This window comes from Canis lupus, chromosome 24 (genome assembly GCF_048164855.1).
Source record: "Canis lupus baileyi chromosome 24, mCanLup2.hap1, whole genome shotgun sequence".
NCBI lineage: Eukaryota > Metazoa > Chordata > Mammalia > Carnivora > Canidae > Canis > Canis lupus.
This window is the reverse complement of record NC_132861.1, coordinates 45,103,267-45,120,833: the sequence shown is the minus strand read 5'-3', so window position 1 is coordinate 45,120,833 and position 17,567 is coordinate 45,103,267. Positions and strand designations below refer to the sequence as shown.

General features: G+C 40.2%; 2 pseudogenes; both read right to left on the bottom strand.

The window, feature by feature from the left end:
• Nucleotides 1-3,538: 3,538 nt before the first annotated feature.
• Nucleotides 3,539-4,392, bottom strand: LOC140616375 (protein SET-like; annotated as a pseudogene).
• Nucleotides 4,393-9,023: 4,631 nt separating this feature from the next.
• On the bottom strand, nucleotides 9,024-10,484 carry LOC140616517 (26S proteasome regulatory subunit 4 pseudogene; annotated as a pseudogene).
• Between the last annotated feature and the right edge of the window lie 7,083 nt (nucleotides 10,485-17,567).

The following is a 17,567-nucleotide window of genomic DNA, read 5'->3' as shown; positions in this document are numbered from 1 at the left end:
TATTCTAGGCCACAAAACAAATCTCAAGAAATTTTAAAGATTGATTGAAAAACATGCATAGTATATTCTCATGTTGAAATGACAAAAATAAATTAGAAATCAATAACCATAAGATACCTTAAAAAAAAATCCCTAACAGGGTGCCTGGGTGATTTGGTTAAGGTCCTGACTTTTGGTTTGGGCTTAGGCCATGGGATCCAGCCCATATCTGGCTCTGTACTCAACTCAGCAGGGAGTCTGCTTAAGATTCTCTCTCTCCCTCCGCCCCTCCCCACTGTACTCTCTCTTTTTTTTTTTTGTACCCTCTCTTTCAAGTAAATAAATCTTTAAAAAAAAATCTCTAAATATGTGGATATTAAGTACACTTCTGAAAAAAACATTCTGACTGAGTTAAAGTAGAAACCCCAAGGGAAATTAGATAATATTGCAAAGGGAATGATAAAACATTTTGTGATGCAGCTAAAGCAGTGTGTAGATGGAAATTTATAAATTTCAATACTTTATAAAGGAATGGAAAAAAGCTTTAAAATTAGCTAAGTTTTTAGCTTAAGAAGGTAAAAAAGGAAGAGGAAATTATGCTCAAAATATGCAGAAAAAAGAAATAATAAAAATGAAAATTGCTAATATAGGAAAATCAAGGTAAATGTTAATTCATTAGAAAGACTAAAAGGATGAGTATAATTGATAGCAAGACTGATGAGAAAAAAGAACTGAAGCGCTCCTGGGTGGCTCAGTCGGTTAAGCATCTGCCTTTGGCTTAGGTCATGATCCCAGAGGCCTGGGATTGAGACCCAGTCAGGCTCTCTGCTCAGCAAGGAGCCTACTTCTCCCTCTCCCTCTGTCTGCTGATCCACCTGCTTGTGTGCTGTCTCTGTCGAAAAAAAAAGCATCTGTCTTCAGCTTAAGTCATGATCCTGGAGTCCGAGGATCCAGCCCCATGTTGGTCTCTCTGCTAGGTGGGGAGTCTGCTTCTCCCTCTCCCTCTGCCCCTCTCCCTGCTCCTTCTCTTTCTCTCAAATAGATAAATAAAATCTTAAAAAACAAAAAAAGGGAAAAAGATCTGAAAACACAAATAGCCAATAATAGGAATGAAAGAGGAAATATCACCACAGATTTTACAAATATTAAATATAAGGAGGGATAGTATGGACGGCTCTATTCCAATATGTTTAACAGTTTAGCCAAAATGAGCAAATTCTTTGACAACAAAACTTTGCAAAACTGACACAAGAAGAAATGGAAAATCTGAATAGCTAGTCCTGCAACTATAAAGACACTGAAGTTATCATTTAAAACACTCCCACAAAGAAAACTCCAGGTTCGGACAGCTTTTAAGTCAATTCTATCAAATGTTTAAGGAAGAAATAACACCAATCTTACACAAACTACTTCAGAAAATAGAAAAGGGAATGCTTTCCAATCTGTTTTATGAGCACTGGTTTATGATATGACGAGGACTTTACAAGAAAAAAAAAAAAAACAATATCCCTCATTAGCATAAATAAAAAATTCTTTAGAAATATTAGCAAACTAAATCTATCAATGCGTAAAAATGATAATACATCATGACTAAGTGGGGTTTATCCTCAATTCGAATTTGATTAATATTTAAAAATTGGTATGATTCACATTATAGAATGAAGGAAAAAACACAAATGTCCAAATGAAAGTAGAAAAAGCACCTGTCAACATTCAATGATCAATATTCATAATAAACAAAACTCAACAAACTGTAACAAACTGATGAACACCTATGAAAAACCCACAGCTTGTATCGTACTTCACAGTGAAATGTTGAACGTTTTCCCCCTAAGAGAATGAACACAAAATAGATGTCTGCTCTCACTATTTCTACTTAACACTGTATTGGAAGTCCAGTGCAATAATAAGCCAAGGAAAAGAAATTAAAAATCATAAAGATGAGAAGGAAGAGCTAAATCTTTTTATTCACACATGATACGCTCTGTCTACGTAGCAAAATCCTAAGGAATCTATCAAAATAAGTACTATCGCTAAGAAGCAGAATTATAATGGTTACAAGGATGTAAGATCAATATAAAAATCAGTTCTATTAAAAAAATCAGTTATATTTATGTACAAAGCACCAAGCAATTGGAAAATACAAATTAGCATTTATAACTGCATTAAGAAAAAATAAAAATACAAAAAAAAAAAAAAAAAGAAAGAAAGAAAAAAGAAAAAATACAGACAGCCCTGATGGCCCAATGGTTTAGCACCACCTTCTCCCCAGGTATGATCCTGGAGACCCGGGATCAGGTCCTGCGTCAGGCTCCCTGATAGAGCCTGTTTCTTCTTCTGCCTGTGTCTCTGCCTCTCTCTGTGTCTCTCATGAATAAATAAATAAAATCTTTAAAAAGAAAAAGAAAAAAATACTTAGCAATAAACTTTTTTGTGTATATATGTACACACATTTAGTTTTATTCTAACAAAGAGACTTGTATAATTTTTTTATAAAGTGGGGCTTGAACTCAGAACCCTGAGATCAAGACCTGAACTAAGATGAAGAGTTGGATGTTTAACTGATCAAGCCACCCAGGCCCCCTGCAACACTTGTACTTTAACTTGTAAAACTGAGCAGCCTCTTTCCAGAGCAACAAAAAGAAAAATTTTAAATAAATAGGAACAAAATTACGATCGAGAATGTCAATTCCAAATCCTACAGGTTCTTCTGTTTATTTTACCAAGTGACAGGGCTCAAGTGATCATCTGGAGAAAATTTTATTTTGAAAGTGTCATTTTAAACTGCAAAGACATCCATTAAACATCACCATTAAACATGCCAAAGGAGAAGCCAAATGTCAAAATGCCCACTTAACCCACCCAAACATCTCAAACACATCCTTTGCTAAACTTTCATAGCCCCATTTTTTAAAGTCAAAAAAATTTTTTTAAACTAAAGAAAGATACATGTTGGTAAGATGCCAACTGTCCATATTCACATGGAGATAGAGTGTAATCTCTCAACCCATATACAGACATAGGAGGGAAAAAACTAGAATTCTATGCACTGCTGCACAGGGGCCCAGCACCTTCCAGCCTCCAGGGAGCTAAGGGAGCAGAAGGGCAGGTTTGTTTTGCATCCCCCCTACAGACAACAATGGTGTTCTTTCTATAAAGTTTTTGTTGAGATAGGAAGGGATGGAAATGGATTTGGATCAGAAAGGAGCAGAGATTCCCCCCTCCCCCAATTATTCTGCTTAAGGTTTTTTCCTCTCAAGGTAGTTGAGAACCTTTACTGGTGTTAAAGAGTAAAAAGAGGGTGCCTGGGTGGCTCAGTTGGTTAAGTGTCTGCCTTCAGCTTAGGTGACCATCCCAGAGTCCTGAGTTTGAGCCTCACATTGGGCTCCCTGCTCTGCAGAGAGTCTGCTTCTCCCTCTGCTGCTCCCCCTGCTTGTGCTTTCTCTCTCTGTCAAATAAATAAATCTTTAAAAAAAAAAAAGTGTGAAAAGACACCTCAAAAAACAGGGCGACAGAACACAAGAGGAGGGGGGAAAAAGACTGCAACTTGCTCCCAGGAATTGGAGAAAATTTAGAAAGGAAGGCTGGAATCCATGTATTCCATTACGCAGCTTCTTCTTCATCCTCTTCTTCTTTCTCCTCCCCTACATCTTCTTCATCTTCATCCTCATCCCCGTCTTCATCAATATCTTCCAATTCTTCATCATCATCACCTTCTTCTCCTTCCTCTTCTTCACTACCCACGTGGGGAGCCGTAGAGTGCTGTCATGGATTGGCCACAGACCATCTCGGACAACCTCTCCTCACTCACCTGCTCATGCGTCTGAGTGGTCAGTAAACCAGGCAAAGATGCTCTCTGGCTCCCCACGCTGTGTCCTCCTGCTGGCTTTATTCTTTATTCTGACTTGAACGGTTTGTCAAATCCTTTTCCGATTTCCACTTGACTTCAGTGGACTTTGAGGATGGATCAACACTCAGATAAAATTCTTGGGAAAGCAGTTTATTTTCAAAGTAAGAGTTTTCACCAGACTAAAAATCTATTCTGTAACCTGATTTAATATCTTCAAATTTCTGTCACTTCTACTCTTGGCAAACAATGCAGTGCCTCTTCATCATCCTCCCTAAGCAATGCAGACACTTGTAGATGGTCGTCAAATGTTGTTACCCCCAAAAGGTGAGATTTGGGCCATCGTTTTGAATCTCTTCAGAGAAAATGGTTGGTAGAATTTGTAATACTTCTATTCTCCTTTCAAAGTCTCCTCACTAGCTTGTCCATTAAGTCTGTCTATTGCATTTTGTGCTTTATCGATATGTTCAGTTGTCTCTTGCTCTTCTTTTTCTGAGGCACACCCCAGGTTTGTGGATGTTAAGATGTCATCCTCTCCAAATTTATAGACTCAAACCAATCATCATATCGTCAGCAAACTTTTTAGTAGAATTGACAAGATGGTTTAAAAACTTATATGGAAATGCAAGCCGAATAGCCAAAACAATCTTGAAAAATAAATGATTTCAAGATTTATTATAAAGCTGCAGGAATCAAGGCTGTTTGCTCTTGTAAGGATAACTATATAGATCAATGAAACAGAGGAAGCGTTCTGGGAGTAATTCCTTATATACATAGTTAATTGATTGGTTTATAATGGTAGTAAGGCATTCAATGGGGAAAAGACAATCTTCTCAACAAATAATGTTTAGAATCTAGGTATTCAATGTTTTAAAAAAAATGAACCTTGGGGTGCCTGAGTGGTTCAGTAGGTTAAGAGACTGATTCTTGATTTCGGCTCAGGTCATGATCTCACGGTGGTGAGATCCAGCCACTTGGAGGGCTCTGTGCTGGGTGTGGAACCTGCTTAAGGTTCTCTCTCTCTCTCTTTCTCCATTTGCCGCTCCCCACTCTCATGTGTGCATGTTATCTCTCTCTTTCTTAAAAAAAAAAAAAAAAAAAAAAGAACTTCAACTTTTACTTCACACTACATACAAAAATTAATTCAAGATGGATCACAGATCTAAATACAACATGTAAAACTTCTGGAAGAAGCTAGAAAAAGCTTCTAGTAAAAGATTCCAGAAGAAGATGAAGGAGAATATCTGTATGACTTAAGGGTAGGGAAAGATTTCTTAGGATACACAGGACATTAAGTATAAACGGAGGGGAAAAAAATGCTAAGTTGGACTTCATCAAAATTAAAATGTCTGCTCAGAAGACACTGTTAAGAAAATGAAAAGACAAGCACAAGTTGGGAAAAAATATTCACAAAATGTATTTCCAATAAAGGATTTGCACTCATAAGATATAAAGGATAAATCCATAAGAAAAAAACAACCCAATAAAAAGTCTAGTGTTAAACAGACCCTTTATAAAAAAAAAGAAGGTATCTAGATTTGGAGAAAAAGCACACAAGAAAAAGTGCTCAACATTAGTCAGCAGAGGAATACAAATCAAAACCACAAGAAGATACTACATACCCACCAGGGTGGCTACAATGAAAACTACTGACAGTGCAAATGTCAAGGCTGTAGAACTAGACCTTTTATTTATTGCTCGTAGAATTCAAAATGGTAGGCCATTTTGGAAAATGGCCATCTGTTATATAAAGTTCAATATACAGCTATACCAACAGTTTATAACACTGTAAAGTCAAACATATGCCTACCCTCTGACTCCAATTCCACTCCTAAGTATTTATTCAGGAGAAATTAAAGCATAAAATGTCCACACACACAAAGATTATATGAAAATATTTCTAGCAGCTTTTTTTGTGGTGTAAATCCTGAAAATCTTGATCTGTGTAGATACATATGTCAGCACCCAGGGCTTGCTTTACTAGATGAAGACATGGTTTTCTCAAAGAATACTAGAATTCTTCAAAGCTCCTTTAGTTAAATTCTACTTGTAAAAAATATTTTTGTCCTGCGAACAATGAGCTCATCCTTAGCTGGGTCACAACTCAGAAATACATTATCTCAGAGAGGAAAGAATTGTGGATTTATGGTTCAATTTTGATGCCCTAAAGATTGAAATAACTTTTGATAGAGTTATGAAGTATTTCCAGTTGTTAGCAAATGGCTCTCTGCAAAGAAATTGCTAGAGCATCTTGTGTCTGCACTCTGTCTGGCTAAAACTCTTCCCCAGCTTTTGATCATTTGCAAGGATATTGCTGGCTCCATTTTCTTCTTCTGTATTGGCAGCAACCAAGAAAGCTTGTAAATTTTCTAGGAGCATCACAAATGGTCATTTCAGGACTTTGGATAGGAGGACATCTTCATAAGGTTAAAGATAGCTGCTGAGTAAACCAACCCAAGGATAAAATCTTTTCCTTCAAAGAGTTTCCAGAAGTGGGCTTGCTTTCTCTCATTCAGAAATAGTAAGGGACCCCTGGGTGGTGCAGCGGTTTGGCGCCTGCCTTTGGCCCAGGGCGCGATCCTGGAGACCTGGGATCGAGTCCCACATCGGGCTCCCGGTGCATGGAGCCTGCTTCTCCCTCTGCCTCTCTCTCTCTCTCTCTTTCTCTCTCTCTCTGTGTGTGCATGTGACTATCATAAATAATTGAAAAAAAAAAAAGAAATAGTAAAACTTCTGCAGTTAGTTTGAAGAAATGGTTTAGGAATTGTCCTTTGAAAGCCAGTGAGAAGCGCTTCATATACTCTTTTCCCATTTCCAGGTAAACTCTTTCAAATGCAGTGATGGAGAGGCCTGCTTCTGATAAAGTTAGTGACTTTTATGAATGTTGACAAAACATCTTTTAGGGATGTGGGGCAAGTATTGTCTGCCTGTCTATGTAAAAAGCATTGAACGATGATGACAAAACGGAGAGCTTTCTCTACCACTTAAGTTTGCAAAATCAGCTTTGCAGGAGGTCCATCCGGGCAGAGAATGAAGCGTTTCTTTCCAGGCAAAATTTATTTGCGAAAAGGCCTTTTTACCACTCCCAGAATACTGACAGACTTTGTGGTTTGCAGGGGCGAGTCACAAAGTAAGAAGTGTCAGCACGCCCATAGCGACCCCAAGCAACTCCCTTGAGAGGCGTCTGTGGTTTCATCCAGAATGCAAGTCTGCTGTTTCCTCAACGACCAGCTCCCAATGTTAAAAGAAATGGCATCTATTCTAGAACATAACACACCATTTGACAAAGGAACTGCATCCACTGTTTTCCTCTGATCGAATCCAGAAAGTAGCTCAATCATTTCTGTGTACAAGTCTTTGCCTTCTAAATGTCTAACAGTGTGGGAAATTCCTCTTTGGCTAAGCAATTTCAGAGTGCGCTTCAATAAAAGCTTGTTGTGAAATAGGCCAATCCAAGTGTTGGGACTGTTCCAGCTTTTTTGAATTGAGCTTTCCTTAAACAAAACCTCCTGCATCTTTAAATGCATTTGCAGGAGGGACAGACGTGCTACGCCCTTTCAGTTTTGCTGGTTTCATTGTTCCTTTCACTGGCAAGAATTTTCCAGCACAAAAACACTGGCTCTTGCGTTGTCCTGTTCATTATTAAAAGTGAAACTGGATAATACATAGTCTTTATCACACTTCTCTGTCTTCAATGTTACAACGGCGGCGTGATTTCGTCCAATGACTTTTGATGTGTCCACCTGGCTAAGCTACAGACCTCTGTTTTTTCAAATGCTAACCTAGGTGTTGCCCGGACGATGTTTTGTGGAATGATGCAAGTTCACAGGCAATTGATTTTAAATAAAGGAGATTATCCTACATAATCGGAGCCGGCCTAATTCAAAGAGTTGAAAGGCTTTAAAGAGCAGGGTGGAGGATTCTGTGAAGGATCCCCCAGAGAAAAATTCTGCCTGGGTACTTCAGCTCGGGTCTGTGGAGAGTTCCAGCTCGCCCCTCCTGACCGGCTGCCCTTGGGGATTCTGGGCTTACCAGCCCCACAATCGAGAAAGTCAGTTCTTGATGATACATCTCAATCTATACAGCAATCCTCATTATTGTTGGATTTCATATTTGCAAATTCAGGTATTTGCTAAACTTTAGTATATCCATACAATGAATAGGAAACGAAAAGGAGCTACAGAGTGTGCCAGGCTGGCTCAGTGGAGAGGGCATGTGACTCTTGCTATCCAGGTTGTGAGTTCAAGTTCCGTGTTCAGCGTAGAGCTTATTTAGAGGGGAAAAAAGATGGAAAAGGAGCTATTGATGAAAGGAAGCAGATCAGTGGTTGCCTGAAGAGCAGGGAAGGAGGGGAGAGAGGCAAAGAACGAAGGAAGGGAGAGATTAGATGGGGGTATGAGTGATGGATAAGTCACTCTCCTGATTGTGGTCATGGTTTGACATGAGCGTGCATGTCACCTTTATGACATTATACACTTTCAACATGTGAAATTTATCATATGTCAATATATTTCAATAATGATGTAAAAGACCCTCCCCTCATCTTGGTTAGAATTGTATTAAGGGGCTCCTGGCTGGCCCAGTTGGTAAAGTGTGTGACTCGTGATCTCGGGGTAGTGGGTGTGAGTCCCATATTGGGTGTGGAGATCACTTAAAAAAAAAAAAAAAAGAGTTGCATTAAAACCTGTACATTAGCCTGGAAAGACCAACATGGTTACAATACTTAGTGTTCTACCCTGGAATGCATGTTTCACACCCACTTAGAGAAAGAAAGACATTTACGGGGGCTCCTGAGTGGCTCAGGGGTTGAGTGTCTGCCTTTGGCTCAGATCATGATCCCGGGGTCCTGGGATTGAGTTCTGCATCGGGCTCCCCATGGGGAGCCTGCTTCTCTCTTTGCCTGTGTCTCTGCCTCTCTCTGTGTGTCTCTCATGAATACATAAATAAAATCTTAAAAAAAAAAAAGAAAAACATTTACATTTTTCACACATCTCTTGCATTTATTATTAAGGCTCCTTCTAGCAGTTTTTTGTTTTTTACCCCTTTTTTCCTTTAGTATTTTCCCTCAATTTTTATTTATTTATATTTTTTTTTTGGAGAGGGAGCACGCTTTATTGGGGACAGAGTACTGCACATGACCCACAGATGAAGGCAGGCCAGGGGGTGTCCTACACATCACAAGCAAAAAGGCACATGGGAGGTTTTGCTAAGAAAGATCGACTGGAACATGGTTTCCTCCGGGAGCTTCCCCTACCTCCTCCCTCGGAGGGGTCGGGATATGCCCAACCATCTCCTTGAAGGCAGCTCTGGTCCGCTAGAGATACAGTCCCTCGGGGGTGCCCTCTTGTTTTTTATAAAGAACATTTTCTTTAGATTTCTTGAAGTCTTCATTTGTTACTTTCATCCGATGCTCTCTCAAGGCCATCAGACCAGCCTCTGTGCAGATGGCCTTGATGTCGGCACCAGAGAGGTCATCCTTAGCCATGATCAAGTCCAGGGTCACATCATCGGCCAGCGTCATCCTGCTTGTGTGGATCTGAAAGATGTGCTTCTTAGTCTTTTCGTCGGGCAGGGGAGCTCAATCTTCCTGTCAGTGCAGCCTGGTGTGATAGTGCTGGATCCAGGGTTTTTATCCGGTTTGTGGCCATGATGACCTTCACATCCCCCCTTGAATCAAATCCATCCAGCTGGTTCAACAGTTCCAACATCGTTCGTTGAATTTCCCTCTCCCCACCGGAATTTGAGTCATATCTTCTTGTTCCAATGGCATCAATTTCATCAATAAACACAATGGATGGTGCATGTTCTTCCGCAACTCGAAACGATTCCCGAACGACTTTGGGCCCATCGCCTAGGTACTTCTGAATAAGTTCAGAGCCAGCCACTCTCAAGAAAGTGGCTGAGGTTCGGTTTGCTACTGCTTTGACTAATAAGGTTTAACCTGTGCCAGGTGGACCATAGAGAATGACCCCCTTTGGGGGCTTTATACCCATCTCTTCATAATTTTCAGGATGAGTGAGAGGAAGCTCCAGGGATTCCTTAATTTCTTGGATTTGGTTGTCCAACCCCCTGATATCAGCATAGGTTTCCTGGGGGGCCTTTTCTACCTTTTCTACCTTCATTACTGTGACCAAGGGATCTGTGTCATCCATGAACACCACTATGACAGCATGCAGCTTGTGGTTGAGCAGGTTGGAGCAGCCTGGTTCCAGGAGATCCTTGTCTACAAAGGAGAGAATGCTGACGTAGTGTTCTGAGCCCACAGATGTAGACACAATGACATGATTGCCATCAATGATCTCTTCCAAGGTTACTACTGACATTGAGGTCCCCCTCAGATCATCCACCTTAGATCTTTCCTCCTCTTGCTTTTCTTCTAAAGGCTTCATTTGTTCCTGATTTCTAATGAATTCTTCCACCATGAGAAGATAATCTTTAATTCTCTCTAACTTCAATAATTTTAACCAGCATTGAGTGTGAGGTGTCACCAGTGGAAGCTTGCTCGCAGCATCTGGTCCCTTTGTTTTCTTCTTCTTTTTCTCCACTCTAGTTGATACAGGAGGTTCGTATTTCTTTTTCTTGTCCTTGTCATCCTTGTTGCCACCTCCAGGGCCATGACCACCACTCTGACTTTGACCCATCTTGCTTCGGCTGCTCGAACCACCCCCCTCCCCACAAATTTTTATTTAAATTCTAGTTAGTTAGGGGCACCTGAGTGTCTCATCAGTTGAGCATCCAATTCTTTTTTTTTTTTTTTAAGATTTTATTTTTTTATTTATTCATAAGAGACACAGAGAGAAAGGCAGAGGGAGAAGTAGGGTCCTGTGGAGAGCCCGATGTGAGACTTGATCCCAGGATCCTGGGATCATGCCCTGAGCCAAAAGCAGACACTCAACCACTGAGCCACCCAGGTGCCCCAAGCATCCAATTCTTGGTTTTGGCTCAGGTCATGATCTCAGAGCTGTGGGATCAAGCACTGTGTCAGGCTCCATACTCAGCAGGGGGTCTGTTGGAGATTCTCTCTCTCTCTCCCTCTGTCCCTCCTCCTCTCCTTCTCTCTCAAATAAATATATAAATCTTTTTTTAAAAAAAGATTTTTTAAATGTATTTATGAGAGACACAGAGAGAGAGAGAGATGCAGAGACACAGGCAGAGGGAGAAGCAGGCTCCCTGAGGGGAGCCTGATGCAGGACTCGACCCTGGGACTGTGGGATCACGCCCTGAGCCAAAGGCAGACACTCAACCGCTGAGCCACCCAGGCATCCCTAAATATATAAATCTTAAAAAAAAATTTAAATTCTAGCTAGTTAACATTTTTTTTTACTCCTAATAATTTTTTTCTGGTTATTTTAATAGGATCTTTCCCATCATTTTATAATTTAATCAATTATCAACATATAAGAAAGCATGTCTGTTCTTCCTAATGAGTGCGAGTCTTGCATTCAATCTCTTTGCTACACTGTCATAAATTTGAAATATTGCAGTTGGTTTGGGTTTTTTGGAGTAGTCAGCTCTATAATCTGCAAATCAAATAACATCCTCTTCACTAGTCATACTTCTCATGTCTGTTTACTGTTCTGTGTCTTTTTGTATCATGACCTTCCAGCCCTAGTTAGCACATGATTGTGGGTGTGCATGTATGTTTTGCCTTTGATCATGATGAGAACCACCCTAGTGTTTTATTATTACACAGGATGCCTACTTTTAGGTTGAAATGGATATATTTTAAAAGTCTGATATTAAGGACATTGTCATGTATATATTAAAGTAGAAAGATCAGAATAATGAACCTGCTAGCGTATGACCCCCATTTTTGTCCACCTTTGTTTCATTTGCCCCTCATCCTTCCCCCAACCCTTGGAAAATTTTGAAATATTCCAATTTTCTATTATCTCATCCATATTTCCAATATTCCCAATATTTTGCCCATATATTTCCACCATTATATTAATTTTTTGAGATATTTCAATATGTATCTTTAAAGGGTAATGATTCTTGGGCACCTGGGTGGCTCAGTCAGTTAAGCATCTGCCTTCAGCTCAGGTCATGATCTCAGGGTCCTGGGATTGGGCCCTGCATCATAGGGCTCCCTGCTCAGCGGAGAGTCTGCATCTCTCTCTCCCTCTGCCCCTCTCCCTGCCACTACCTGCTTGTGCTCTCTTCTCACTTTAAAATAAATAAGTAAGTAAGTAAATAAATAAATAAAAGATTTTTTTTTAAGTTAATGATTTTTTTTTCCTAATTGAGTTTTTGTTAGTTGTCCTAAGAGTCAGTACAGACATTTTAATTTGTACACAATTCTTAAGGTACGTACTGAAAAATCTAAAAAGTCATGTAGTTGTGATTCTTTTCTAAATGTCATTCCCATGACCTTTCAACTTAAAATTTGGGGGCAAATTTTCCTTAACAGTATATCAAAGTACCAATATCTTCAAATGTTGATATGCTGTTAACTTTGTCAAGTCTTATTAATTCATAGTTTATTTATTTTTTTTAAAGTTTTTTTTTTAATTTTTATTTATTTATGATAGTCACACAGAGAGAGAGGCAGAGACATAGGCAGAGGGAGAAGCAGGTTCCATGTACCGGGAGCCCGACGTGGGATTCGATCCCAGGTCTCCCGGGTCTCCAGGATCGCGCCCTGGGCCAAAGGCAGGGGCTAAACCGCTGCGCCACCCAGGGATCCCAATTCATAGTTTAATATAATATACACTACGTACTAAAACTAGACCATTACCAAGATGTTACAGAGTGCACAAGAATTCTGACATGGAGAGCCAAGATCTAGGAGTGGCTTTCTTTTCTTTTCTTTTCTTTTCTTTTCTTTTCTTTTCTTTTCTTTTCTTTTCTTTTCTTTTCTTTTCTTTTCTTTTCTTTCTTTTCTTTTCTTTTCTTTTCTTTCTTTTCTTTTCTTTTCTTTCTTTTCTTTTCTTTTTTCTTTTCTTTCTTTTCTTTTCTTTTCTTTTCTTTTCTTTTCTTTTCTTTTCTTTTCTTTTTTCTTTTCTTTCTTTCCTTTCCTTTCCTTTCCTTTCCTTTCCTTTCCTTTCCTTTCCTTTCCTTTCCTTTCCTTTCCTTCCTTTCCTTTTCTTTCCTTTCCTTTTCTCTTTCTTTCTTTCTTTCTTTCTTTCTTTCTTTCTTTCTTTCTTTCTTTCTCTTTCTTTTCCTTTCTTTCTCTACTTTATTTATTTATTTGACAGAGAGTGCACACAAGCAGGGGGCATGGCAGGCAGAGAGAAAGGGAGAAGCAGACTCCCCATTGAGCAGGGAGCCTGATGTGGGGCTCTATTCCAGGACCCCAAGATCATGACCAGAGTGGAAGGCAGATGCTTAACTGACTGAGCCACCCAGGTACCCCCAGGAGTGGTTTTCTTTAGGAAACAATTCTACCAAAACCAACATGGAGATAGAAGTAATTTAAAATGTTCAAGATGTATTAAATACACGACTGACTCCAAATTGTCATTTAGTATGGTTTGTTATTACAGGATATAAAAATTACCCCATCTATGGAATGTTGAGCTGATGCCCAAGACAATCAAAGCCTCCCAAACTCAATATCCCACTATATTCTGGTTGTATAAAAAATAAACGACCGGCAAATGATTTCACCTCTTTATTTTTTTTTAATATTTTATTTATTTATTCATGAGAGACACACAGAGAGAGAGAGAGGCAGAGACACAGGCAGAGGGAGATTGATTCAGGACTCAATCCTGGGACTCCGGATCACGCCCTGGCTGGAAGGCAGGTGCTAAACCACTGAGCCACCCAGGGATCCCCTGATTTCACCTCTTAAAAAAAACCATTTACATTTTAAAAAATGGGCTGAGGTAGGATTCCCTCCTTCTTAAAAATGTTTCTAGAGGGGCACCTGGGTGGCTCAGTTGGGTAAACGTCTGTCTTTGGCTTAGGTCATGATCCCAGGGTCCTGGGATGGAGCCCCTGCTCAGCGGGGAGCCAGCTTCTCCCTCTCCCACTCCCCCTGCTTGTGCTTGCGCTCTCTTCCTTTCTGTCAAATAAATAAATAAATAAAATTAATTTTTTAAAATGTTGCTAGAACTACTAAAAACTTGCATTTACAAAATAGTTGATAAAAATATTCCTCTGGATTGTACAAGAAGGGAGACAGGGACTACTGTTAAGACAAGGTATATGATAATAATCAGACTTGGCTTCTTTCTCTCCTGCTTCATCCAGGGCTGGACTCTCCTTATTTTTAGTTTTCCGTTTTCTGCAGGTAAGTTTTCTTCTATTTCTTGGTTAGCCACTTCAGGGTATTTTCCCTTGGCTTCCCCTTTTCCCCTTTGCACTTTTTGTCTGAAGATTTATCCTTTCCTGCTGCCTTTTTTGGGGTTTGTTTCCACTTTTACAGGAGCAGGTGTAGCTGACAACCCCCCCCCCCACCTCCTCTTGGGCTCCTTCACCTCCCCCTCGAGGGAGCTGACCTTCCTCTTGGGCATCGTGGTAGCGAGGTGGAGATGTGTCAGGTGCTTGCTGGGTGTGTGGGGGCAGCAGTGCACCAGAACTTTCCCGAAGCTGGGCTGCGTGGCTGCTGCTGTTCCATGTTAATGATTCTTTAAAAAAAAAAAAAAAAAAGTAATGCTGTTATCATATCTTACAAATTACAAATTAAATGTTTAATTAATTAATGTTTAATTAATTTAATTACAAATTAAACATTAACCCCTTCATATCATCAAATATTCAGTGTTCAGTTTCCCTTGATTATGCCCTCTTTTTTTTTTTTTTTTCTCCTGACTTGGCTTATCAAATTTGCATTCAGAGGAGCCACACACGGCTTTGGAGTCTCTGTCAATCTGTGAATTTTCCTTCTCACTTTCATTTTTCTTGCTGTTTGTTCCTTGAAGACATCAAGTAATTTGCCCTGCAGAATGAACATCTTGGTTTTGCTGATGACATCCCTGTGGTGGTGTTTACCGTGTTCCTCTGCCCCCTAGTATTTCTAGAGAACAGATCAGATTGAGGTTCAGGTTTGGGGGCAAGTATAGGTGGTGTCACAGGACAGGCAGCCAGGACCCAGCCTCTGGGAGGGAGATTTGCAGAAGGAGGTTTACTGGGCAGGGCTCTCAGGCTCAGAGCCTCTACGGAAGTAGGGGTACGTGGCAGGGGACAGAGGAGCAGCTGGACAGGGATGAGCTGAGAGAGAGGTCTCAGCACCCTTAGGAGCTCTGGAGCTGGGACAACCCCCACATTGTTCCTGATGGAGGCGATGGGCGAGGCTTTTGTACCCTCTCATTGGCCTGTCTCTGGGGGTGGGAGTACAACCTGTGGACACCCCCAGGGAGGGACCCAGGTATAACAGCTGGGGGAGTGCCTGCTGCAGTCCTAAAGGCAGAACCTGAGCAGGGCTTCGATGGATACTTCTAGGGCATCACATGGGGAAACACTCTGTCTGGTTGTCTCTCTTATGTTAAGATTGATCAGGGGGTGTCTGCTGCTAGCCAGCCTGTTCTACCCATTATAGGCTCCCCCATCAGCTTTTCCATAGTAGTTGAAACAGTCACTGATGATGATCATATTCGGTCGTTTTTTTTTTTTTTTTCATGAGTTACAAAATAATGATATTCTAATTCTCCTATTCATTCCTCTTTAATCAGCTGGAAGTCTATAAAGAGTTTTTTCTCCTAAACTCTGGTTATCCTGAGGTACAGTTCATACAGAATGGTCAGAATAAGTGCTTGATTCTTTCCCTTGATTTTCCAATTAAAATGTATCTAGTGACGGTGAGGCTGCTGATCTGTGGACCACACTTTGATGAGCAGGTCAGTATTGCTAGAGATTTTGTTAGAACTGCTGACTCTCTCGGACTCCTGGGTGGCTCAGTTGGTTAAGCATCTGCCTTCAGCTCAGTTCATGATCCCAGGGTCCTGGGATGGAGTCCCACGTAGGGCTCTCTGCTCAGTGGGGAGTCTGTTTCTTCCACCCCTTCCTCTGCTTGTGCTTGCTCCCTCTCTCTCTGGTTCACTCTCTCTCTCTCTCAAATAAGTGAATAAAATTAAAACAAAATAAATCATGTGATTAAAAAAAAGCAAAAAAGAACTGCAGACTCTCAGGCCTATACCAGGGTCTCATTCCACAAAATCCCCCATTATTTGTGTATTTCTATCAAAGGTGGAAAAAGACTGGAATATTCTGCCTTACATAAAGTAATATTCTGCCTTACATAAAGTAATATTAGTACCTTACTCAGTACTGTGTATTAAATTTTGCCAAACGCTTTTTCATTACAAAATCCAGATGATCACTATTGTCTGCTCAGTGTTAAACTATATACACATTTTCTTGTTCTGTGTCTTGGTAGCCTTTTTTTTTTTTTTTTTTATCTCTGGGCACTATATCATGGCATGGATATTCCACACTTTATCCATGGATCTGTTGATCGACACCTGTGTTGTTTCCAGTTTTTGACACTGCAAGTAAAGCTCCATGAGCAAGTGTGTATAAGTTTTGGGTGGACACATGCTTTCATTTTTCTTGGGTTAAGTACTGAGATGTTGAATGAGTGTGCCATGGGTGTATGTTTTTTATTTCTTTTTTTTTAAGATTTTATTTATTTATTTATTCATAAGAGACACAGAAGAGAGGCAGAGACATAGGCAGAGGGAGAGGCAGGCTCCGCACAGGGAGCCCAATGCAGGACTCGATCCCCAGACCCTGGATCACTACCTGAGCCAAGGCAGACACTCAACTGCTGAGCCACCAAGGCTATGTTTAATTTCAAAAGAAACTCTCAATATATTTTTTCAAATTGACCCTCCGAAAAGATTGTTCACATATGAATTTCCACCAGCACTGTATAATGGCGCCCATTTCACTACACTGTTGTCAATACTGGGAATGATTTCTTTTAAAAATTGACAATCTGGGGACACCTGAGTGGCTCAGTGGTTGAGCACCTGCCTTTTGTTCAGGGAGTGATCCTGGAGTCTCGGGATCGAGTCCCATGTCGGGCTCCCTGAATGGAGCCTGCTTCTCTCTCTGCCTGTGTCTCTGCCTCTCTCTCTGTCTCTCTCATGAATAAATAAAATCTTTAAAAAAATTGATAAGCTGTCTATCACCTATTTATCTCTCATCTATCTATTATTGTGGTAAAATATGCATTTCACCAAATGTATCATTTTTTCCTTTTTAAAATGTACAGTCTGGTGGCACTAAATGCATTTACAATATTGTGTGACCATCACCACCATCCATCGCCAGAACTTTTTCATCATTCTTTTTTTTTTTTTCATCATTCTTGATATAAATTCTGTGCCCATTAAACACTCTCTCCCTCCTCTCCTCACCCCCATGGTAACCTCTGCTCTACTCTGTCTCTATGAATTTGACTACTCTATGTACCTCATATAATTGGAATCATACAATATTTGTTCATGTCTGTTTTCTTTCACTTGGCATAATATTTTCAAGGTTCATCCATGTTGCAGTGTGTACCGTGTTATTACAATTCCATTCCTTTATTTGACTGTATGGATAGATCACACTTTGTTTATCAGTTCATGTACTGATGGACATTTGGGCTGCTTCCACCTTTTGGTTATTATGAATAATTATTCATGAACACTCATGTATAAATATCTGTTTGAGTCCCTGCTCTCAGTTCTTTTGGGTATATACCTAGAATTAAAACTGTTGGATCAAATGGTTTCTGAGAGGGATGCCTGGGTGGCTCAGCGGTTGAACATCTGCCTTTGACTCAGGGCGTGATCCCGGGGTCTGG